Source organism: Tamandua tetradactyla, chromosome 18 (assembly GCF_023851605.1).
Source record: "Tamandua tetradactyla isolate mTamTet1 chromosome 18, mTamTet1.pri, whole genome shotgun sequence".
In the NCBI taxonomy this organism is placed as follows: domain Eukaryota; kingdom Metazoa; phylum Chordata; class Mammalia; order Pilosa; family Myrmecophagidae; genus Tamandua; species Tamandua tetradactyla.
In genome coordinates this window covers 66,314,380-66,340,761 of record NC_135344.1, presented here as the reverse complement: position 1 = coordinate 66,340,761, position 26,382 = coordinate 66,314,380, and the positions used below count along the sequence as shown (strand labels likewise).

Sequence of the window (26,382 nt, the reverse complement as noted above, 5' to 3'; positions counted from 1 at the left end):
TTTTCATTGCTAGTGTATAGGAATGCAATTGATTTTTGTGTATGGAACTTGTAACCTGCCATTTTGCTGAGTTTGCTTATTAGTTTTATGGTCTTCTTGTGGATTCCTTGGATTTTCTCTATATAAGATTGTGCTATCTGCAAATAGAAGTAGTTTTACTTCTTCATTTCCAATATGGATACTTTCTATTTCTTTTTCTTGCCTATTGCTCTGCAAGAACTTCTAGTACAAAACTGAATATCAGAGGTGGAAGCAGGCATTCTTGTCTCATTCCTGATCTTAGGGGAAAGTTTTCGGTCTTTCAAGACCGAGTAAGATGTTAGCTTGGGCTTTCCATAAATGGCCTTTATCATGTTGAGAAATACCCTTCCATTCCTACTTTATTGAGGTTTTGTTTGTTTTTTCAATCAAGAAAGCGTGCTGGGATCTTGTCAAATGCCTTTTCTGCATCTATTAAGATAATCATGTAGCTTTTTCCCCTTCATTCTATTTACATAATGTATTACACTGATTGATTTTCTTATGTCAAACCAGCCTTGCATTTCTGGGATGAATCCCCCTTGGTTATGGTGTATAATCTCTTAATATGCCATTAGTTTCCATTTTGGTAGTATTTTGTTAAGGCTTTTACTTTCATATCTCTAAGGGAAATTTGTAAGTTTCTCTTCTTGTGATGTCTTTACAAGGCTTTGGTATCAGGTTGACCTCAGAATGAATTAGGAAGTTATTCTATCATCTAGAATTCTTTCAAAGAGTTTGAGAAGGATTGGTATTAATTCTTCTTTAAATGTTTAGTAGAATTCACCAGTGAAGCCATCCAGTCCTGGATTTTTCTCTGGTGAAAGGTTATTGATTATTTATTCAATCTCTGTACTTGTTATAGGTTTGTTGATGTTTTCTATATCTTCTTGAGTCAATTTGGGTAATTGATATATTTTCAGCACTTATTATATTTTGTCTAGATTATCTATTTTGTTGGTATACAATTGTTCTTAATATTCTCTTTTAATTCTCTTTATTTCTCTAAGATCAGTAGTGATGTCACTGTTTTCTTTCTGATCTAGTTATTTGCCTCGTCTCTTTTCTTTGTTAGTCTAGCTAAAGCTTTGTCAATTTTATGGATTTGTTTATTCTCTCCGTTATTTCTCAATTCTCATTTATCTCCACCCTAATATTATTTCCCTTCTTCTGCTACCTTTGGGTTTTGATCTTATTTTTCTATTTCCTCAAGATGTTGAGTTATGTTATTAATTTGATATTTCTTCTTTTTTAATATAAGCATTCAAAGCTATAAATTTCCCTGTGAGCACTGCATTTGCTGGGTCCTATGTATTTTAGTAGTTGTGTCTTTGTTTTCATTTGTCTCCAATGTCCTTTCCTTTCAACCTGGAGGACTCTCTGTACGTTTCCTGTAAAGTAGGTCTAGAGGTAATGAACTGCCACAGTTTTTGTTTGTCCCTTATTAATTTCTCCCTCTGTTTTTTTTTTGCATGGGCAGGAACCAGAAATTGAACCTGGGTCTCACTGCAGGTGAGAACACTACCTGCTGAGCCACTGTGGCCCACCCTAATTTCTCCCTCATTTTTGAAGGACAGTTTTGCTGGGTATATTATGCTCAGATAACTGTGATGTTTCTTTCTTTCTGTACTTTAAGTATATCTTTCCACTGCTTTCTAGTTTCTCTTGAGAACTCAGAAGTTAATCTTATTAAGCATCACTTATTTGTGACACAACACTTCTCTGTTGCTGTTTTTTGATTCTGTCTTTGTTCTTGACATTCAACACTTTGATTGTAATGTATTTCAGTGTAGATCTATTTGGGTTCATCCAGCTTGGCATTTGTTGACCTTCTTAGATTTATATGTTCATATTTTCATCAGATTTGGGAAAATTCCTGATAGTACTTCTTTAAATATTTTTTTCTGACCCTTTCTCTCTCTCTTCTCCTTCTGGAGCTCTTATAATGCATATGTTGGCACACTTAATGGTGCACCACAGGTTCCTCAGTTTTTTTTTTCCCCATTCTTTTTTATTTCTGCTTCCCTACTGTATTAGTTAGGGTTCTCTAGAGAAACAGAATCAACAGGAAACACTCATAAATATAAAATCTATAAAAGTGTCTCATGTAACCTTGGGAATGCAGAGTCCAAAATCTGCAGGGCAGGCTGTGAAGTCAGTGATTCCAGTGGAGGGTCTGGATGAACTCCACAGGAGAAGCTTGCCTGCCAAAGTAGGAAGAGCCTGTCTCTTCTGAATCCTCCTTAAAAGGCTTCCAGTGATTCGATTAAGCATCACTCATTGCAGAAGACACTCCCCTTGGCTGATTACAAATGGAATCAGCTGTGGATGCAGCTGATGTGATCATAATTTAATTCTATGAAATGTCCTCATTGCAACAGACAGGCCAGCACCTGCCCAACCAGACAAACAGGTACCACCACTTGGCCAAGTTGACACATGAACCTGACCATGACACCTACTTAGACAATTTCAATTGTCTTTTCTTCAAGTTCACTGATTCTTTCTTTTGCCTCCTCCAATCTGCTCTGACCCCCCCATTATTATACTTTTTTTTTAACTTTTAATAAGGGGATCTATTTAGTTAAAAGTTTATAGTTCTTCAAGGAAAGGCAGCTAGCTTTCATCTGAAGCTCTCTGTTATGGAAGGCACACAGTGATGTCTGCTGACCTTTTCTCTTGGCTTCTGGGTTCCAATGGCCTTTCCTGGGGTGATTCCTTTCTGCATCTCTAAACATCTTTGCTGAGCTGTGAATGCTGAGATGAGGTATGCTGACCTGCTGGGCTGTGCTGCACTGAGCTCTCTTCTGACCTCTCTCTTTTAAGCCCCAGGTAATTAAATTAAATATCACTCATTGCAGAAGGCACTCCCCTTAGCCAACTGCAGAACTAATCAGCCACACATGAATTTCATATGCTACTGATTCAGGTCCACAGCAACAGAACTAGGCACCATCACCTAGCCAAGTTGACACCTGAACCTAACTACCACACTGACCTCTAGGTCTCTTCACATAGCTGCATGCCTTACAACTTCATTACTTCTTGCAACCACTCAATATTCCACTGTATGTGTAGACCACAGTTTGCCCTTCCATTCATCAGCTAGGATGTATAAGAGTATGTTGATGTACTCTTAGGCTACCTCTATCCATTGCAAATCATGAATATTGCCTCCATAAACAGCAGGGTGCAAGTGTCTGCTCATGTCCCTGCTTTCAGTTCTTCCAAGTATATAACTAATAATGGGGTTGCTGGATCATATAGCAATCCTATACTTAGCCTCCTCTGGAACTGCCACACTGCCCTCCAGATAGGATGCTCCATTCTACTTCTCTCCCAACAGTAAATAGAGAACAGTAAATTCCTCTCTCCACATTTTCTGCAGCACTTTTATCTTTCTGTTTATTTTGTAAACAGTTTTATTCACATGCCACATAATCCATCCTAACAATCAAAGGTTCCCAGTATAATCATATGGTTATACATTCATCATCACAATCTATATAAGGACATTTCCATTTCTTCTGCAGAGGAAGAAGAAGAGGAATAAAAAGAAAAATAAAGAATAAAAAATTATAAAAATTGAAATTAAAGTAAAAAATAATAAAATAAAATAAAGGAGGAACACTAATACCAATACCAAGTTTCCCATACCCATCCTTATATCCCCTTCTTATTGACATTTAGCTTTGGTATATTGCCTTTGTTACATTTACTGGAAGCACGCTGCAATTCTACTGTTAACTGTAGACCCTAGTTTGCTTTTTTTTTTTTTTTGTATATCATCCCATTTTCAATACCTTGCAATGATGACATTCATTTGTTATCCCTCATGTAATAGTGTTCTTATATTTTTACATTTGGTCACCACGCTGAAGGTTGCTGATAATTTTTCTTGCTCCTTTGTTTGCCTTGTAGTGTTTTGCTGCACAGTGGTCATTTTGATTTTTTAACATGTTAATTCCATAGTTTAGTCCTTGAGGTGTCTGTTCCTTAAGCTTGTATCAAGCTAGTGTTATGCAGAAATTTCCTTGAATGTCAGGAGCTAACCAAGGTAAACAAACATAATGTCCCTCATTGTCTTTGCAGATTGGATCTGTGTTGGCTGATGCTTTTCTTCAGAGCCTAGCCATTCTAGAAATGAATCTGAAGCATAGCTAAGGTGTAAGCATGAGTCCCTCTGTTTTTTTCTGAGCATGCATCTTTTCCGTGAATTGTGTTCATGGCCTGAGGAATCTCTTTATGTACACAATTCCAAATGTTCTCTCGTCTCCTTAGGAAATAATCTTTCCTCTTGGTTACAGGCTCTCTTTGCATGTCTTAAGGCTGGTAATGCTCTGCTTCAGGCCCCTGCAATGTGATTATTACTTACCCTGGGTTACTTCCCATGCAAGACACTTTTGAGTGCAGGACAGGTTCTGGAATGTTGAGCCAGCTTGAGCGTACTGGTCCAGCCCTTCTGGATGCTTCCAGGCAGATTTGTACAGACATACATGCACCTCAGTATGTGCACAGCAATTTACGTGATTCATCCAGAACTGAGATCAAGGACTGTCACTGAGAACATGGGCTGGCTCTATACTGAGCCAGGCAAGGGATGAGGAATTGCCAGCAATAGTGCAATGGGCTTTTTTTTTTTTTTTTTAACCATTTCTAAGTTGTCTTTTCATTGATTTGGTACTTTTCCAGTTATTGAAACCCTTTAACTATTTTCTGAAGGATGGAGAAAGATGATATGCCAGTTTTGCTTGTTTAAAATTCTTTGGGGGGATGGAACCCTGGAGTGTCTCACTCAGCCATCTTGGTGACATCCCTGCTTTCATTCTTATTCAGTATTAGACACCACAATTTTCCTGAGGTATCAGCTGAAGGCCCCTTGATTTTATATGGAAAACAGGCCCAACCTCTGGTTTAAGGATGGTCATAAATCTAACTCCATCTAAAGGGATATAGGGAAAGCCTGTTGAGGTTCTTCTAGTAAATATTCATTTCTTCATTGAGTAATGGAATCCAGTGAAGAATAAGTAACCCAAATGTCTTCATACACCATTCTTGCCCCTTTACTTCTGTCCTTGCACAAGCTCTGCCATGTCGTTTGACTAAGTCCTCTGTTACAATAACTGCTAAGTCTTCTGGGAGAAGGAGTTGTAGACCTTGGACTGGTCCGTGGGGCATCTTCTTAGGTGGCTTTTTGGAGCTTGCATTTCCACTGAGTTACAGGAAAACAAACAAACTCTCTACAGACAAATGGGTAGAAACATGCTTTGACTTGGTTCAGGCTGTGATTTTCTTCTCCATTATTGTATTTTTGAGGTCCAGAATTTCCATTTGGTTCTTCTTTATAATTTCTATCACATCACTGAAATTCTTTACACTTCATATATTATTTTCCTGATTTCCTTTAGTTTTTGTTCATGTTTTCCTTCAGTTCTTTGCTCTTATTTATGAGATTTGTTCCAAGATATCTAATTAGTAAGTCTATTCTGGAATATTTTCCACTGAATTTTTTTTTTCCTGGACTGGGCCATACTTTCCTGTCACCTTGTATGTTCTATAATTTTTGTTGTGAACTGGACATTCTGAGAATTATGTTGTGGTTACTCTGGAAATCCAGTTCTCCTCCTCTTCAGTCTGAAAAACTAAGCACAAGATAGAGAAAAAAGAAAGATAAAAAGTTTGGGAACAGGAAGGAAAGAGAGAGACAAAAAGAACAAAGTACCAAGAAACAACACACACACACACACACACACACACACACACAAACAGAAGTGCCTTGCCTCTCCAAGCCTCTTGTTATGTGCCTATAGAAAGCCAAAAGCTGCTTCTGTTGAGGCTAAAATCCAGGCCAGCATCCCTGCTCATCTCTTAGTGCCAGACCCAGAAGTACAAAAAAAAGAGAAAGGTAAAAAAACAAAAAGAAAACGAAAAAGACAAAGCAGTGCACTGTTACTTTATATCCTGGTAGATATTGGTAGAAAGTGAGATAATGCTGCTTCTGAGAGAAACCAAGGTTAGTATCTACTCTGGGCCCTCAGATATTCACCAGGCTAAACAATACAAGCAAGGAAAACAAGAAACCCAACCAATGAAAAGTGCACTGGGTTTTGAAGTTCTCATTCACGCTGGTGTGAGGCTGGAAGCCATTGCTGTGGAGAGGGCTGAAAGCAAGGCCAGAGTCTATACTGGGCTTTTTGGCATCTACTGGCTCAGGAAACACCCACACACAGAAGGAAAAAACAAAAGTGAAAGAAGATCTACTAGCTCTTTATGTCCACTTGGATGCTAGTGGGAGGCTGAAAGTGCTGCTGGCCAAAAGGCCAAAACTCAGGCCAGCTTTCACACGGGTCCCTCAGCGAGCAGCCAGACCGACCTCAACCCTCAACTTCAGCTTTTAGGGGAGGAGGTTTCTTTTGCCAACCCTGGCCCCATTTGGCTGCCACAGCCAAAGCCATTTCCACAGCTCCTGTGTGGGGCTAAGCAAAGGGGGGTGGTCACTGGTCTGAGCTTTCACTTACAAAAGCTAAACTCTTGGCATACTCTTGCTCCTTCTGACACTCCTGCAGTTGCTCTAAATGTTCATTCTGGTTCATGAATTATAGTTAATTCCAACGTCTTTTTCCAGCTCTTTCACTCTTCTACTGGAGGGAGTGATTTGTAAAACTTCTACTCAGCTATTTGCACTTGTGCTGTCTATGTTTAAGTTTTGAGGAACTGCTAAAATGTTTTCCACCATGGCTATACCATTTTATATTTCCACCAACTATGTATGAGGGTTCCTGTTTTTCTAAGTCCTTCTCAATACTTGTAAACTTCTGTTGTTAAAATATAAAAATAACTTTTTATATTTCTTTCTCATTTCTTGCTTTCTTTTGAATTAATTTTGTTCTCATACTATTATTTTGCTTTTGGGGTCCCAGTTTTTCTGGGTCTCCTATTTAACTTCCCATTTAGAGCAGACATGATGCTTTTACTTCTCCTCTCCCACCTGACTCCCAACCTGCCTGAATCTGCAAAAACAAATATTCAAATTCACTAGTTTCAGCAAATAACCTCCAAGGAAATGCTGACTTTGGGGTCCATTTACCCCTCTAGGTCAGGCCTTCACTGTGTCCTGGTGCCATTTCTTAATTTCTTGCCAGTTAAAAAAATGCCTTCTGTTTCAGTTTGTTAATGCTGCCAGAATGCCATATACCAGAAATGGTTTTGGATTTTACATAGGAGATTTATTAAGTTACAAGTTTACAGTTCTAAGGCCATAAAAATGTCCAAATTAAGGCATCAACAAAAGAATACCTTCACTCAAGCCAGGCCAATCATGTCTGGGGTTCCTGTGCCAGCTGGGAAGATGCAAAAGGCACGTTTCTGGCATCTCCTGGTCCTTTGCTGCTGGGTTGTGTTGCTTTCAGCTTTTGATTCCAGTGGCTTTCTATGTCAGTTTTTCAGGCATCTCCACATGTCTGTGTCTAGGAGTCTGCTCTCTGTATTGACTCTCAGTCTTCTGTATCAGCTCCTTTAAGGACTCCAATAAACTAATTAAGACTCACCTTGAATGGATAGGGTCACATCTCTATGGAAACAACCTAATCAAAAGGTCCCACCCCAAAATAGGCCTGCGCCCACAAGATTGGATGAAGAATAAAAGAACATGGCTTTTCTGCAGTATATAAGTATTTCAAACCAGCACATCTTCCATAATATATTTTAAATACTTTACCTAGTATTTTTGCTTGTTTTTTTTTTTTTTTTTTTTTACTGGGAGGGTTGGTCCAGACACCCAGCTGAGCATATAACCAGAAATGGAAATTACCATTTATTTTTCATCAAATATTTATTGGACATATATGTGCAATAGGTGCTGATTGTGGTCTAGGAGCACAAGGAAAAGAGGCATTGACTGGGGTAGACTATAAAGGCAACTGAGGGAAGGCAGTGAGAATTGATGGTTAAAAACAGAGGTTTGGGAGTAAAGGAGGTCTGGGGTCAAATCCCAGTTCCACTGCTTACTAGTTGTTAGAACTGAGGCAAGTTACTCAACTGCTCTATTCCTCAGCTCCTTCATCTATAAATAGGTATTGATAATAGCAGCTTCCTCATATTTGCAGTGAGAATTTCCAGAACAGCTGAGCTCACGGTGATGCTCAGGAAATGATGGTGGATCTTTGGCTTCAAAAGAGAATTGTAAGCTGAACCCCAAAGCTGTTTCTCTAAGGTCTATTCTCCTGCACTGGGAGCTACCAGAGAGGAGGGAATAGGGCTAGTCCCCACCAATTCCAGGCTGGGAGACTCAATTCTTATTCTAGGGAAGATCCTTATCTCTTTTCTAGATTCCCTCAAAGCTATGCCTTCTTCTTGGTTCTCTCCCTCCTCACTAAGACTCCTCCATGGGTTTAGAGGTTTTGGAATGAAAAACAGGGAGAAAATATTTTGCAAGCAGCTTCTGCTTTTCATTCTGTCAGCAAATTTTGAGACAAAAAAAACACACCAGAATGTGCCTGGGTGCATTGTAAACGGGAGAAAACACGGGGGAAATGGAAGGAGAAAAACATGGTAATTTTTTTATGCAGAGTGAACGGCTAAGCCATAGGATACAGGAGATAACATTGACGCAAGAGGGAGGACACTGGATGCCCCACCAAGAAACATGGAGTTTTTCCCTCCAGGCAATGGATTGCCCATCACTAGTGTCATAATCAGATCTGCAATTCAGGGTGGAGGGTGTTTAGAACTGAGCAGGACAAGAGGGCAGAAAGGCCAGCTTGAAATTGCCTGCAGTGGCCCACAAAATAGAAGGCAAGGGTCTGATCGCAGGCAGCAGTGAGCCATGGCGTTGTGTAATGCTGGACGGCCCTGCGGTGGGGGTGAAGGCAGGCAACAGCATTTTTGGAGAGAAGGGACAGATTGTAGAGAGCTTTAGAAACCAAATCTGACAGGACTTGATGGATATGTAATGAGAGTAGAAGGAAATGAGAATTCGCCTTGGGCTTCTGGCTTGGATGACTTAACAGTTGTTGGTGCTGTTGATCAGAAGCAGAGATTCAGGAGGAGCAGGTTTGAACAAGCATAGATGATGGCCTTGAACTCGATTTGACCATGGTTCATGCTGGTGGAGCTCACTAAAGCCACAAAGCACAGGCATGTGGATCTCAGAGGAGATCCAATTGATGAGAGGAGGGATTTTCAAGAAAGAAATAGGGGTCAGAAGTGTCCTAACCTCCAGAGGTCATGAAAAAAAAAAAAAGGAAGCTGAGAGGTATTTAGCAATCAGAGGTAGTTGGTGACTTTAGGCTGAAAGATTTCAGGGGTGGAGGAAGGGATGGAAAAAGACTGTACTGAAGAAGCAGAGACTCCTTTTTCAAGGTAGCTAGGTTCAGTAAAGAAGCTGGGAGATAAGGTGAGAGCCTGCAGGGAACAAGGGACCTGGGATGTGTGTTCTTTTTCTTTTTCTTTTTTTCATGGTAGGAGATATGTGAGCCTGTTAATGCCAAGGGATGAATCTGAATCCAGAGTTGAGAAAGAGGAGACAGTTAATGCAGTGAGATTTCTCCCCACGTAGCTGGAAGGTGTGTGTCAGAGGACAGGTGAAAGAAGACCTGTCTTCCTCTGACATTCCCGTCGGGTAGCTGGCTCGACGTATTAGGTGGCTCCCTGTATACTTCCTATAGTCAGGGGCAGGACGTGAAGGGATATCGTGCAACAATGACTTGCATCAAAGAGTAATGAGTCCCTAAGTTGTGGTGTAAATTAGGTAGACACCAAAGAATGAGGACACTATTAGAAATGTGAGCCAACCAGGCAGAATGAGGTATCAAACCTAAGGCTCTTTGGAGGAAGGGAGGGGATGTCTAGGGTTTCCTGAATGATAAAAGGAAGGAAGCAAGCTCGGCAGACTATTTCCTTCCCAAGGCAGGAGGTAGTGAACATACCCTGAGAGAAACAAGAAAAGCCCAAGTAGGAAAAATGGAAGTAAGGCAAGAAAATAGTCACTGAGTGTTTCGGGTTCCAGACACTAAGCTAAATTAGGCACTTTATTGGTAATTTTGTGTGATCCTCAAAGCAATCCCATGGGAAAGGCATTGTTATTCCTATTTTGTTGATGAAGAAACTGAAGACAATCACTTTAATACCATTTCCCCAAAGCTGAGTAAGATGCTTTGAAATATGGAAGGGAAAGAGGAGGTCTACTCCCTGTCCTTCTCTTCTGAAAATTTTATTTCACTTGTAAAGCCAGGAGAAAGACATTGAAATGAGGAAAATTTCTTGTTTGCTTGGACCAGTGAAACCCCATGTGACTTTGCAGGGTCTTGGTTAAGGATGGGGCAAAACTTTGGTTGAATTCTAGGGAAAAACTGAGGGAACTTAGGCGAAGTAGTAGCTGCCCATTACACCCGAGCACAGCCCAATCCAATCAACCATACTCCATCTGTGGAGAGAAATTAAGACTGTGCCTGGGCTCACCATGGAGTAGGGTCATATAAATGCTTATTTCAATACCCTGAACTCTATATGGAGTATTAAGCGCATCATTCATACTGAGCAAGTAACTGAAATTTGGAAATAAGACATGCACTTCCATACAAAACTTTCAATAATAGAATAGGTTGAAAAAAACCCAAACAAACAGCGGACAGCCATAATAGTGCCGGCAATCCATTTCTTTTATTTAAAAAAAGGGACGGGGCGGGGCAAAGGTGACTCAGTGGCAGAATTCTGGCCTGCCATGCAGGAGACCCGGGTTCGATTCCCCGAGCCTGTCCATGCAAAAAAAAAAAAACAAAAAAACAAGGGACGGGATGTGTTAGCATTTGGGGGGGGAAGTAATAAAACTGGTGATCAAAAATTCCACGTGATGCGCCACACGGTTGCCATGGGGACCGGAAGGAACGTTTTCGTTTAAAAAAAATTAAAAAAAAGTAACGCGCCAGTTGCCCCAAGTACTGGAAAGTCTCGGGCCCGCCCAGCAGAGGCCGGAGCCCGCGGGCTTGGCAGCGCAAGAGAGGAGGAGTGGGTGGAAGCAGCACGGTCGGCGGGCCTCGCGCGGCATCTCCGCGCCTCAGGCGGGACCCCCAAGGGGAGGAGGAACTGCGCGCGGTCAAGAGGGGGTTGGACGCGGCCGGGAGGGGGCGGAGCGCGCGTCACGTGTCCGCCCACAGGGGCGGGGCCTGCGCTAGCCGCCCCGCAGCTTGGCCGCCGCCGCCGCCGCGTCCATTCATGAGGGCCACCCGGCGCGGCTGCGGCCCAGGCGGCTCTCGAGGCAGCGGCGGCGGCGGGCGCCCGGGCCGCCCGCGCCTCCCCAGTCGGCAGCGTCTTCTCCTCGCCGCCGCCGCCGTCAGGCCGCCACTACCTTCCCTGGGCCGCCCGCGGGCGCCGGCGCGGGGCGGGAGCGACGCCGCCGCAGGTGAGCGACAGTCCCCGCGCCTCACGCCACCTCTCCGCTGCGGGCCTTGGGGGTGCCGCCTCCCCACACTCGGGCCCGCGGGGTCCCCGCCTGGACCCGGGCCGCTCGCGGAGCTTGTGACCTCCGAGCCGAGCCGTCCCCCGGCCGCCACGTAGAGCGCGGCCCCGGCGCGGTGGGGCGGGTTTGCGGCGAGGGTCATTGAGGCATCCCCCCCACCTCCCCTGCCCCCGGGTCCTGCGCGGCGGGGTGGAACCGAGCGGGTCCCGGCGAAGCGCCGCCCGAGGCCGCGTCTCCATCCCGCCCCGGCCTGGGGGGGGGTAGGGCGGGGGGGGGGGGGGCGCGGGGCACGTGATCTGCATCAGGCGGAGGCCCGGGAGTTGCTGTTATTCCTTTAGGGCCGTCAGTTTGCCCAGCGCCTCCGCCTTCAGGTTGTACACTGGATTCCGAGCGTGAGTAGTGGTTTTTCTTCTCAAACCCCCTCCCCGTCGTAACTCATCATTTGTATCGCACGTGTTAAGATACAGTTTATACGAAGGGCTTCTCTCTCAACTTTTAACCCCGCGGGTCACAATTTTCTCAACTATCCTAAACAAAGTAAGATTATTTTCATTGAAAACTTGAAATGGCATTCTTAAAGAGATTCATTTGGAAAAAAAAAGGACCAGAAAGATCGTCCTTCCTTTCAGAGAGTGCTAAAACTCTAAAATGTTTGGGAACTCTCTGAATGATTACTTAACCAGGCACCAGTCTTGAGTTGTAATGCACTTTATTATATTTTTTGAAAAGCATTACCTTTTCTTGGTGGGAAAGTAAGCCCTGTTGGAGCGCTTTACTTAGTAGAGATGCTGGAGAAGTAAGTGTTACTTAAAGTTGTCTGAGTAGTTGATAATACTTTGACAATCCGCGGACAGTTTTGTAATGTATTTTGAAATATCTACAAATTATTTAGAGCCTCATAATAGTTGGCTTGTTGCTGGTTTGGTGTTGATCTCTTCAGTGGTTTAAGAATGAAGAGTGTGGCAGGTGATGCTAAGTGAGGTGGCAGATCCCTGAACGAGGTACAGGTGACTTAATGCCAATTGGAGCATCATCCTTGCTTTGCCTGAAGGGTAGTCAGCCTCGCACCAGACCCAGCTAGAGTTCATAAAAGCACAGTCCAAAGCCATATGTGAAAGAGCTTTGGACTGTGTAGGTGACTTCTTGCCTGCAATTAAGTGTATAGTTGACATGGTGATGCGTGACCAAATATTGGTAGAAATAGCCATAAAATGCTAGAAATGAAATGCTGTTAGAATATTTGGGTGGCACAATTGAGAATCTCAGAGAAGCTTTATGTTTAGAATGAACTGGAAATGGGAGCATTTGGAAACTCTTGAACTCTCTGTTAGTCACATAAAGGGGTTAGCTGAAGCTTTGTGTTCTTTATTGCTGCATTGTTGTAGCAATAATGGTACTTATCACCCCTTATTGTAATTTTTGGTTTACTGACTGGATTCTCCACTAGACTATGAGTCCTCAGAGGCAAGACTCTGGAAGCTCCCCAGGACTAATCGCACAGAGCCAGCACGTAGAAAAACCTCCAGAGAGAAGGTAGGAAGACAGGCAGGCAGTTTGTCCTTCCCAGTGACCTAGAGAGCTGGTGGACTTCCTGAATAAGGTCATTGAATTTTCCTGGATCCATGAGCCCTGGATGAATAATCCTGGTGGTGCCACATATTAAAGGTGGAAAAGGCTAAATTAAATTGATGAATAGTGAGTGAACATTTTGCAATTTTTGAGTTAAATATAGTGGGGTTATCTGTGTCATCAGCTTTTTTTTTTTCTAGATATACATATCTCCTAATGTATATCAGCACAATGACACTTAGCTGAAAGTAGTTCCTAGAGTTTGTAGCACTCATTGTGGTCTGGGAAGCTTTGTTTTCTTAGGAGGTAGATTCAGCTACCTCCCTAGGTGCTTAGCAGCCAGAAAGTCAGAAATATGTATTTATTTTAGCCTTACTTAAATCTGTCCATCTTTAATTTCAATGCTTTTATTTTTCTCTCTCTCTAATCCCAGTAGCTGTCACTGTGTGTATGTGTTTGCATACTGACTTGCCTTGTCAACAGCTAGACTGTGGTTTGGGACCTTTATTTTGAAATCCTGTTTTTCTTTCCCTCTAATGCCCTTCTTTACTAAGTAAGTTGTTACACTTGTGGCAGAGGCAGGAGTCTTAGGACTTCTCATTTATCTTCTTCATGATGAATCGTCTTCATTTGGCAGAATCCTGTATAAATTATGTGTCATTAAAATGTGTAGGGTTTGAAGACGTTGATTATAGACTGGAGCAGTAAACTTTGTGGCCCTATCTTGGTAGTAAAGCATGTGAAGAAGTTATCTGCTTGGTGCCTTGGCTCCCACCTAAATGTGACTTTTGGAATCCATTTCACCTGTCCTCAGTCTGATTCTTCATTTTCGTAACAATGCCATTGGTGCTCGCAGCGCATTGCAAAGTGTGAGGCCTTGTAATCTTCAAGCAAATGTGTGAGGGAGAGTGGCTCACACGTGCAGCAGCTGGAGTCTCCAGGTTGGTGGAGCTGTCTGGGGCAGAGAGCCCGGCCTCGATGGGCCCCTCCTGCCTGAAACTGTGACTGGATGATTCAGCTCCAAGTCTTCAGTCTATAAAGAGGGAAGGGGAAGGAAAAAAAACTGCTGCAATGTAAGATAAAGCCTTTGCTGGGACTTTAAGATTAGAATAATGATAAAATGTGCATTTTTTTCTAATTCACTGATTGCAATTTAGATTCTTTTCCCTCTCAATTTCAGAGGTCCTATTTTGTCAGTTAGGTTTGTTAAAATTGCTATTTAGATGTTCCAAGAAATGATCATGATGATGAATATGTAACTATGTGATGATATTGTGAACTACTGATTATATGTGTAGAATGGAGTGATCAAAAGTTACGAATGTTTGCATTTGGTGTTTTTTTTTTGGTATTTAAAAAAACATTAAAAAATTAATTTAAAAAATAATTGTTTAGAAATGAGGAAGAATTTATTTAATATGTAAAGCCCACAAAACTATTACATCACTGGCATTTTTTCCTACCTCCATTTTTTATCTTCTGTGCAAAGATTATAGTTTAAGGCCAAAAGCACTTTACATGATTATTAGAAGTTGTGATCATTTAAAATTCTTTTTTATTATTTAGGTAGAGTATGTAACTTCAGGAGACTACCTAAATGTATTAGAAAAGGGGAAGGGGAGCCTACAAGTTATTTATTTACTTAATTACTTTTAGGCCATGGTTTAACTTAGCCGTCACTGTGTAGAGACCTTTTAAAAATCCATTTAGAATGTGGTTCCTGTTTTTGTAATCTTTGAATTTAGAAATGTATTACTTAGTGTTTGTATCTACTGTAATGTCATATTTTCAACATGAACAGTCCAAAGTAGGCTTTTTTGCCTTCTTTAGAAGTGAAACGTTGGCTCACGGAAAGCACACAGTGATATTTCAGTAGCCTGTGGATTGCCTTCCTAGCGTTTCCTTTATCCAGTGTTTGGGTATATTTGAGCAGTTTCGAAAGTCTTTACTTCTGTAGTTAATTTCATGAACATTAAACTATTTGTAAGTCTGTTACTTTTATTTCATTTCATATCTTTATTTACTTTTTGACCAATTCTTTTGTCTTAATTTTATTGTTTTATAGTATGTGTATTTGAGCTGCCTCAGATTATTTTTCAACCAGGTGTAGAGTTATAAATAAAATTTAAATAGTGATTTATCATTCTAAATTGTTTCCTACTCCTTGCATGTTTTTTGTTTCCGGGTCAAGAATCTACAGTGATCTGTTAGCACCTATTTTAGCAAATCTCAATTTCTCATCTAAATTCTCTCAATTCACTTTTTTCCTTACTGTTTTTATCTCGCCCAAACATTTAATAATTTTCTTCAATATTTGCTTTCTTTGATATTTTTCAGCTTTAGGAGACATGTCCCTTTACTCTGTGTTGATATTGTAAGTTATTTTGTACCCTGTGACTTGATGTTTGCTCTCAAGCTACTTGTGACTTTCTCCTAGGTATTATTCAGGATTAGAGCAGATAGCTGTTGTTTTCTCAGCTTTCATATGCTCCCTGCGGGCAGCACTGCTTTCCTCCTTTGCTTTCTGTAAATGTTGAGCTAAGGGGAGGAGTAGGGGAGAGCAGGAGAGAGGCTGAATGGAAGCAATAAGCTACTTGAAGGTTTGGCAAATTCTCATAGTAAAAGTAAGATATGAGAGAGGGGAAGGAACATTTAAGCCTGAATATCTTTGAAATGTGTTCATGGGGAGAGAGGATTTGTTGATTTTAAAGTGGTTGATTCAGGGAAAAGAGGAAGAGATCTTAGGTCGATGTGCAGGAGCTCAAGATTGGGTGACCTGGAATGGCTGTCAAGACTACTTAATTGCAGCACATTGAAAATGTTGTGGGGATCTGGTGTGCTCTTTCCCATTCCTTTGATTTTTTACTTTTGTGGTCACTTTGTTAATTAGTTGAAAGTCTAAGTAACATTAAAGGGGGGTCTTGAAGGATATAAATTTGAACAGTTTAGAAAGCATGATCAAAGGTGCTAAAATTAAGTAAAGGAATATCACAATCCAGGTTTAAAAATTTTTTGATTTTCGTTGTTAACATTAAGCTTTACCAGAAGTATAGAAGGCAAAGATGAACCAATGATTTTATTGCAGGATAGAAGATAAGCATGTGTTACCAAGTAACTTCTTTACCAAGTAACTTCTTTAGTGACTGATTGAATTTCTGCATTTACCTATTTCTAAAATATATTGGGAAGGGGTGATTGGCCAGAGGGTACTGATTTAAACAAATCTGTTTATAAATCTATAGTAAGGAGTTTTCATTTTATGAAAAGAAAGTATCATAATTACAAACAAAAAGCTCAGTGGTTAACTAGAAATGAAATCTACCTAAATTACTTTTTTATATCTCTGAATAAACAGTGGAATTGTTTGGTTGCCCAGATATTCAGTGCAGTATGCAATGACATTTATTGTTCTGGTAAGATAGATTTGTTCGCCTATACTAGAGACTTGGTGAAGAGCCAAGGTATTTGGACATATTCTATTTGATATAAAGTTGTCTCATTTGATTACATATTTGATTACATGATTTTGCGTTAAGCTTTAACGAATTCCTTGTAAAGTGATTTGCCTCTTATTAACCAACATAAGTCAAGGAATGTTTATGCTTAGGAAGCATCATAAGGAATATTGGTTTTTGTTTGTTTTAGGATGCTAAATATAAATATATTTTTTTCTTTGTAAGACCTTCCAAAGGAATCTGCCCACATTAAATTTCTTTATAATCTTTTTATTTTATTTTTTTGCATGGGCAAGCAGCAGGAATCGAACCCAGGTCTCTGGCATGGCAGGTGAGAACTTTGCTGAGCTACGGTGACCTGCCCTACATTTCTTTATAATCTGTTAACGTTTTTTAGATGAATATTAGGCTCTATGTGTCATTAGAGCCATTAACATCTCTTTACATATGATCTATAGAGGAATAGGGAAAGAAGCATCACTGAAAGGAGAGAAAGTGTTCTGTTTACAAATTGAAAATGTACATTAACCAAGTATTTTATAGAAAGGACTGATTTTTTTTTCTTTTAGGGATTTCTAACCAGTTCAACCCTGTCAGAGCAAAATAACTTGCCTAGTTGCATTGTTTCACAATTAGAAATTTGGAATTTGTGAGCTTTATAATATCTGCTCTGTCTACTGGGATTCCTAGTCAATAAGATGGTGCTAATTTCTCCTTTTTTAGAAACAATGTTTCCAGGAGATGTTTAATATTAGTAAAAGATCATTATTATTTTCAAAGTTTGTGATTGAACATCTCGTTTTTTCTAGGCATTGTGCTAAGTACTATACATAAATTTTCTCTTACAAGTCGCAACAACCCTGCAAAGTAGAAATAATAGCCCTGTTTTCTAGGTGAAGACATTGAAACTGAAAGAGATTGCTCAAAGGCCATCAATGAAGTAAAGCCATTGACCTTTACTCCATTGTCCCCAGTGTCACCACCTCATCTAAGGACTATAGTAATTCTTGTATATTTATTTGAGAATCTGTTTTACAGGTTTGTTTTGACTTTTATTAGGTACGGCAGGGAACCAGTTCTTAATATTAGCATCTATAAAGTCGTAATAGAAAGATAGTACCTACTACTTTACAGGAGTCTGGGATTTCTGTGCGTCATTTATGTATGCAAAAATCAGTTGTGCCAGTGAGAGAAATAAAAGCCAAGAAAATAGTGGGGGTAAGTCTGCCCCACCTTACTTGTTGCCTGCTTTGGAGTGAATTGGAAAATGGAAATCTGATATTCCTCTGCCTGCCTCTCACAGGATGGTCTTGTCACTGGGTTGAATCTGAATCGAGCGTTTAAAGTTGTGTTTTTCATGCAGCATGGTCTCTAAGCTCAAGCTAAATATTACTGTGCTTTGAAAGTTGGAAAGAAGGAAATGGGGAAGGCTAGAGTATTTGCGACATGGTATTTCAGTATCAAACTTAATGTCTTTTTTAGGGATTGTCCCTGATAGTTTTGATATTCCTGATTTCAGTAAGTATGCACTGCATCCCTAGATTTCATGCGACTGGACTGTGTGTAGAAGGAACATTGAATTACAGAATTTTAGAGTTGAGAAAAGCTTCAGGTTTCTTACTCCAAACAGGAATCCTTGTCTGGGTCTGGCTTGAACAACTCCAGTCACAATGAATTTGTTATGTGGTTTTTTTATTGGACATTCCATTCAATTTTTGAGAAATTATGATTGTTGCAGTAGTTTCTGTTATATTGAAGAAAATCGGTGTTTATTTTTATTTTTTTAAATTTTTTTATTAATTAAAAAAAAATTACATAAAGAAACACAAACATTCCCAATATGTGATCATTCCATTCTACATATATAATCAGTAATTCACAATTTCATCACATAGCTGCAGATTCATCATCCTGATCAGAAAATCGGTGTTTCTTAATCTTAAATCTGGTTTCTGGAGTAAACTAAGTCTTAGACCTCTTCTATGTCAGCTTCTATGTCAGCTTCTTGGCATAGTTCCCTCAAAAGATCCCATTACTTTCTTTCTCTTTTGTATAAAATACATATAACATAAAATTTACTGTTGCAACCGCTTTTAAGTGTACACTTCAGTAGTAGTAAAAACATCCACTGTATTTTGCAACCATCATTGTCTACCAGAACTTTTTCATCACCCCAGATGAAAATCTTACACTCATTAAGCAGTCTCTCTCCATTCCCCTCATCCCCTACTCATGTTAACCACTGATTTACTTTGTCAATCTGCGAATTTGCCTATTCCTTCATTATTGGTATCATTATAATACATGGCCCTTTGTGTGCAGCTTCTTTTACTTAGCAAAATGTTTAAAGGTTCATCCATGTTGTAATATATATCGGTATCTCATCCCTTTTTGTAGCTGAAAAATATTCTGTTGTCTGTAATTTACCACCTTTATCCATTCATCTGCTGATGGACATTTGGGTTGTTTCTACTTTTCTACTATTGTGAATAATACTGCTGTGAGCATTCACGTACAAGTTTGTTTGTAAAAGATCATTATTTTTTTGAGTAACTATTTTGTATTCTTTGTCGTATATACCTTGAAGAGAAATTGCTGACTCATGATAATTCTCTGTTTAGTTTATTGAGGAATGCCAAACCGTTTCCCAATTTTTCTACCGCCTTGACAAGTCTTATTTTCCCTTTTTTTTTTTTTGGTTGTCCACCCTAGTACATGTGAAGTGGTATCTCACTGTGCTTTTGTTTTTTATTTCTTTAATAACTAGTGACATTGAGCATCTTTTATGTATTTGTTGGCCATTTTGTATCTTTGGAGAACTTTCTATTTAAATCTACTTTGCCCATTTTAAAATTAGGGTATTTTGTTTCTTTGAATTGTAGGAGTTTTTTTTTTTATTCTGACTATTAAACTCTTATCAGATATATTATTTGCCACTATTTTCTTCCATTCTATAGATTGTCTTTTCACTGTCTTTGTAGTGTCCCTTGATGCACAGAAGTTTTTAGTTTTGATAAGTCTAGTTTATCTGTTTTTTCTTTTGTTGCTTATGCTTTTCATACCATATTTAGGAAACCATCACCCAATCCAAGGTCAAGAAGAGTTGCCCCTAAATTTTCTTCCAAGTTTTAGCTCTTAAATTCAGGTCTTCGACATATTTGAGTTAATTTTGGCATTTAGTATGAGGTCGGGGTCCAAATTCATTGTTTTGATGTGGATATCCAGTTGTCCCAGGGCATTTGTTAAAGAGATTGTTCTTTTCCCTTTGAATTATATGGGCCCCTTTGTTGAAAATCAGTTGACCATAGATTTATGGATTTATTTCTGGACTCTCAAATCTGTTCCACTGATGTATATGTCATCCTACACCAGTACCTCACTATTTTGATTACCGTAGCATTTTGGTCAATTTTGTTTGATATCAGGAGGTGTAAGTCCCTCATTCCTGTTCTTTTTCAGTATTGTTTTGTCTCAGATCTCCTTTTGAGGAAGAAAAAAGTTGTTTTGTTATGTCTTCAAAGGACATGGTTTTGAGCCCTTTTACTATTCTGGAACTCTTTCCACTGAACATACTCCAGTAATATCTTCCTGAAAGTAACACTTCCATGTTTTTCCCAATGCAAAATATGTGGAATTATTACATTTCCTCTAACTAATAGCTTGTACTATTTTAACACTTATTGATTTTATTTTTTCATTAGATAAAAGGCGTTTGATTATCAGATAAGCAACAAGAATTAATTCATTCAAACATTTAGCCCATATTTACTTTGTAAAATATTGCCGTAATGTAAAAAAAAAGGTCTTTTCAAGTCACCAGAATAACTATATCATTGATTACAGGCAGAGTTCTCCTTTTGCAAAATCATGATGGGATGGGTTGGTTTTCAGTGCTTTTGTTTTCTGTTCTATTTTTCAGATTCCTCCCTTTTTTTAAAATTGAATAGCTACATATTTATTTAAATTTTTTGAGATTGTTCACATACCATATAATCATCCAAAGGATACAGTCAGTGGTTCACAGTGTCATCATATAGTTGTGCATTCATTACCACAATTAATTTTTTGAACATTTTCCTTACTCCCCCCAAATAAAAAGAATAAAAATAAAAAAGAACACCCAAAATACCACATACTCCTTCCCCCCATTATTTATTTATTTATTGTTTCTATTTCTTACTCATCTGTCCATGCGCTGGATAAAGGGAGTGTCAGTCACAAGGTTTTCACAATCACACGGTCACACCGTGGAAACTATGTAGTTATGTAGTCATCTTCAGGAATCAAAGCTACTTGATTCCCACCTCATACACCTCAACACCCCCCAGAAAAAGTTAAAAAAAAAAAAAAAAAGAAAAAAGAAAAAATCAAGTCTACTGGATTACAGTTCAACAGTTTCAGCTGTTTCTTCTAGCTGTTCCAATACACTAAAAACTTAAAAGGGATATCTATATATAGATAAACTATATCTATATATTACATATGGTAGGTATAAACTCCAGAATGAGCTCTTTACTCTATTTGAAATTTCTCATGATTATATTTTTATATATATAGCATCTTTATGATAGACTACAAAGCAACTTTTAAAATCATGTTTTAAAATATTAGATATGGGAAAATATATTTTATTACTGAACATAAAAAGGTTTTAACAGTATATGATCTCAAAAAAATGTATAAAAGAAATTCTTGAAGGCACACTTGCAATTATGCTTGTATGTGTGGCGGGATTATAATCAGAGGGGAAGAAGAATAACCCAGGTACTGTTATCTAAAAATACATCAGATATTATGTATTGGGTCTTGTGGTAGATGCTGGAAATACAAAGAGTAATAATCTGTATCCTTGTTCTCATGGAACTTGAAGTGTATTAGTAGAGCGTACAATTGTGTTAACGTTAAAGGTAGTCTAGTCACATTGTTGGTAGCCAGCTGAGTCCCCTGATGCTGTTGAGATTGTGAACAAATTGATTTTTCTTTTGTTAGTTTTCAGCTTTCTTTATTTTTTAAACTTTCTGTTATACTAGCATATATACAACTCAAACGTTTCCATTTCAAATACTTGCAAGTGTACAATTTAGTGATTTTAACTATATTCACAATATTGTACTACCATCACTGACATCCAGGACCCCAGTTTTTTCATTACCTCACACAGAAATTCTGAACCCTTTACACAATGAAATTCCTTTATCTTAACATTCTGGCCTCTGGTAACTTGTAATCTACTACGTGACTGTATGAATTGCTGATAGAAATATTTAATATGTGAAGTCATACAATTGTTGTGTCTGGTTGGTTTATTTCACTCAAAATGATGATTTCAGCTTTTATCTATGTTTTTGCAAGTATCATAACCTCATTCCTTTTATGAATGAATAATATTTTGTTGTGTGTATGCCACACATTGTTTATCCATTCATTTGATGATGTATACTTGGGTTTCTTCCATCTTTTGACAATTGGGAATCATGCCTCTATGAATATAGTTGTACAGATACCTGTTTGAGCCCTGCTTTCAATAGTTTAGGGCATATACTAAGAAATTTCCATAACTGATATTATAGAAGACATTTTTGCAGAAATAGAAAATATGGACATCAAATTCATGTGGATTGCAAGGGGCCCCAAACAACAAAATTAGTTTTGTAATAGAAGAAAAATATGGAGGTCTCACACATAATATAAAGCTGCAATAATGAAAAGAGTACGCCAGGCATAAAGGTAGCCATATAGGCTTATGGGATAGAATTGAGAAATCAGAAATAAATCTATATATCTGGGGCCAAATGATTTTTTTTTTTTTCATGGGCAGGCGCCTGAAATCGAACCTGGGTCTCTGGAATGGCAGGTGAAAATTCTGCCACTGAGCCACCGTTGCACCGCCATCCGAATGATTTTTGGTAGGTGTGTCACATATTGATTTTTTGAACCAGTACTTTTTTGATTATCTAACTTACTTGGTAACCAAGAGAATAAGATATTGTCTAATTTTTTATTTTATTTTATTTTTTATTTTTTGGTGACTGGATTGGTTTGCTAATGCTCCTGGAAAGCAAAATACCAGGAATGAAATGGCTTTTAAAAAGAAAATTTAATAAGTTACAAGTTTACAGTTCTAAGGCAATAAATATGTCCTAACTGAGGCATCCAGAGAAAGATACTTTCTTTAGCTCAAGAAAGGCTAATCTGGGAAGGCACATGACTGGCATCTGCTGGTCCTGTTCTTGGTTCTTTTGCTTCCAGCTTCTAATGGCACTGGTTTCCACTCTGAGCATCTGTGAGCCTTCACTTAGCTCCTCTGGGACACAACTGTAGGTTCTGGCTTGCTTAGCATCTCATGGGAAGGTACATGGTGATGTCTGCTGGTCTCTGCCTGTATCTAGGCATCTGTTCTCTCTGTTGGCACTCCAGGCATCTCTAAACATCCATGTCTCTGTCAGCTCTGAAACAACTGTTTTCCAAGTATCTGTATCTGAAGTTTCTCCAAAAGGTCACACCCACAAATTCAGCCTGTCACATCTCTGTGGAGATAATATAATAAAAGATTTCTTGTCAAAGCCAGCTACAGGCATGGTAAAAAATTCTCTGGCTGTTGACCTGTGAAACTCAGAACAAGTTATCTGCTGTCAGTATTCAAAGGATGGAGTGTCATAGGATACATGTTTCCATTGCCTTAGGGAGAAGTTGTAAGGTAAATGGGTCACTGGACCCAAACAGTTCTGAAAAACCTGCAGGGTAAACTCAATTGGATTTCAAAGTCTGAGAGTCATTTACACTCGGGTCTTTAGAAAGGGGCATTCCAGTCTTTCCAAGGGCCTACACAGAGTGGCCTTGCTTTCTTGCCAACTGCTGGGCTGAGTTGCAGCACTGGGACGCATTGTACCAACCATCTTTCTCTTGGCTCCACCCTCTCCAAGCTTTCGGGCAGCACCCAGGGTCTCTTCTGTGTAGATTACATGGTCAACCCCTCCAAAACAATAGGGTGGTAGCGAGGCTCCCCCCAATCTCTGGTTTATGAGCTCCACCTTTTCCAAGGCCTAGGGTGGCAAAACTCTTCCTTAGTATCCAGGTGGAAGGCCTGCTCCCTGCCTTCAGTACAAACACTTTCTGCTGGTAGTTCTGCTCTCCTGTCCTGAGGTTTCTTGGCTTCAGACCTTAGCTTCCACAGTTCTGCCTCTGAAGTAATTTTTCCTTCAACCTGTCCCTTCTCTGTCTCTTTTAGTCCAGATTAGCAGTGGTTCCATTCATACAGATCCTGCGGCGCTCTTGTTGGGTTTTCTGTGGAGTATGCAGGGATCATTACCATCAGACAATAGGACCTTCCACAGATCTTTTCTAGATGATTCCATTTCCAATCCTGGCTTTTCCTGAAATGGCTGACTGGTTCCATGTTTGGTTAAATCCTCATGTGGGGCACTATTCACTGTGGTCTCACTTTCTGGAAGCCCAGAATTTTCCAGACCATCAGTTTCTGTTTTCTTTGTACTTAAGAATTCAGTTCTCAACTTATCTCTTTCCTCTCACATTTTACCATAAGCTGAAAGGAGCAGCCAGACTGCATTTTCCACATTTAGTTTGAAAATTTCTTCTGCTAAATATCCTAGTACTTCACTCTCAATATCTGCTTTCCATCCACAAAGAATTCCTTCTTTCCAGTTTGCAACAACACATTCATCATTTCTGTCTAAAGCCTTACCAGAAGTATCCTTAGAGTCCACATTTCTACCAGCAGTCCCTTCAAAGTATTCTATGCCTTCTCTCTCAAGCACCTTACAACTCTTCCAGAATCTTCCCCTTATCCATTTAAAAAGCTTTTCTAACATGTTTGGTATTGCAACTGCAGCACTATCCCTACTTCTCTGGTAAAAAAAAAAATCTGCTTAAGTTTACTAATGCTTTTGGAAAGAAATATACCAGGAATGGAATGGCTTTAAAAAGGGAAATTTAACACATTACAAGTTGAAGTTTCTGAGGCAATAAATATGTCCTAACTAAGGCATCCAGAGGAAAATGCCTTGGCTCAAGGAAGACTGGTCTGGGAAAGCACATGGCTGGCATCTGCTGGTCCTTATTCCTGGTTCCGTTGGTTCCAGCTTCTGATGTCAGTGGTTTTCTCTTTTAGAAGTCTGTGGGCTTTCACTTATCTTCTCCGGAACACAACTCTGGGTTCTGGCTTGCTTATCATCTCTTGGTCTGGGCTCTGCCATGTCTAGACATCTCTGTTGGCACCTCTAAACATCTATGTCTGTGTCAGCTCTGAAGCAGCTGTTCTCCGAACATCTGCATCTGAGGTTTCTCCAAAATGTTTCCCCTTTTAAAGGACTTTAGTAAACTAATCAAGATCTTCCATGAATGGTTAGTCACATCTCTGTGGAGATAAGCTAATCAAAAGTTTTCACCTTGGGGTATTGAATCAGGATTAAAACATGTTTTTTCTGGAATACATAATGGTTTCAAACAGGCACAGACTCAATAGTTAAGTTTTCAGTTTTGAAATAATTATAGGATTGCAATGCTATTGTAGATAACATCTTACATAACTATAGTACAATATTAAAACCAGGAAATTAGTGTTGCTGTAATTTACAGATTTTATTCAGATACCACCAGTTTTATATAAACTCATGTTTTAGCTTGCTAGCTGCCGGAATACAATATACCAGAGATGGAATGGCTTTTAAAAAAGGGGAATTTAATAAGTTGCTAGTTTACAGTTCTAAAGCTGAGAAAATGTCCCAATTAAAACAAGTCTTTAGACATGTCCAATCAAATTCATCCATCCAGGGAAAGATACCTTGGTTCAGGAAGGCTGATAAGTTCAGGGTTTCTCTCTCAAGTGAGAAGGCACATGGTGAACATGGTTAAGGGCTTCTCTCTCAGCTGAAGGACACATGGCAAACACAGCATCATCTCCTAACTTTTCTCTCCTGGCTAATGTTTTCATGAAGCTCCCCAGGAGGCGTTTTCCTTTTTCATCTCCAAAAGTCACTGGCTGGTGGACTCAGCTTCATGGTGCTGCAGCATTCTCTGCTCTCTCTGAATCTCCTTCATTCTCCAAAATGTTTCCTCTTTTATAGGACTCTAGTAAACCAATCAGGACCCACCCAAACTGGTGGAGACATGTCGTCACTTAATCCAGTTTAATAACCACTCTTGACTAAATCACAACATCCAGGGAGACTGTCCAATCACAGTTCAAAATATACAGTATTGAACAGGGATTATTTTACTTTTATGAAATGGGATTTTGATTAAAACATGGCTTTTCCAGGGGGCGTACATCCTTTCAAACCAGCACAACTCATTTATGTTTTTATAGTACTATATAATTTTATCACATGTAGCTTCATAAGCAAGATCAAGAATTGTACTATCACCCCAAGGCTCCTTCATGCTACCCCTCTGTAGCCATACCCACCTCTCCCCCACCTTTCACTAATCTCTTCTCAATCTCTATAGTTTACTTATTTTAAGAATGTTATGTAAATGGAGTCATATAATACGTAATCTTTTGAGATTGGCTTTTTCGCTAAGCATATTTCAATTGAGACCTATTCAAGTTATTTTATGTGTTATTTGTTCTTTTATATTGCTGAGCAGCATCCCATCGTATGGATATCAATCTCCTTAGTGAGTCACTCAGTGTAGACCATTTGGCTTTGCTTCCAACTTTTGACTTTGACAAATTAAGCACTGTGAAAATACAGGTTTTTTTTTCTTTTAATATAATTTTATTGAGATCTATTCACACACTTCACAGAGTATAAATCACTGGCTCACAATATCGTCACGTAGTTTTGCATTTATCACCACAATCAATTTTAGAACACTCATTATTCCAAAAGAAAAAAATAGAAACCCAAAACATCCTGTCTCCTG

The 26,382-nt window shown here is 39.4% G+C and overlaps 1 protein-coding gene across 4 annotated transcripts in view; it reads left to right on the top strand.

Annotated features, from left to right (window-relative positions):
• LPIN2 (lipin 2) overlaps positions 1-26,382 on the top strand; it is a 141,347-nt gene that overhangs the window by 6,936 nt on the left and 108,029 nt on the right. The window contains exons 1-2 of one of the 4 annotated variants that reach the window (XM_077135882.1): positions 11,809-11,865; positions 22,316-22,403. The exons of 1 other annotated variant lie outside the window; for it this stretch is intronic. The gene's annotated coding sequence lies outside the window, so the exon portion shown is untranslated. Of the gene's footprint in view, positions 1-11,351; positions 11,417-11,759; positions 11,866-22,315; positions 22,404-26,382 lie in introns of those variants that run through there. 2 more of the 4 variants (XM_077135883.1, XM_077135881.1) reach the window with 2 other exon arrangements.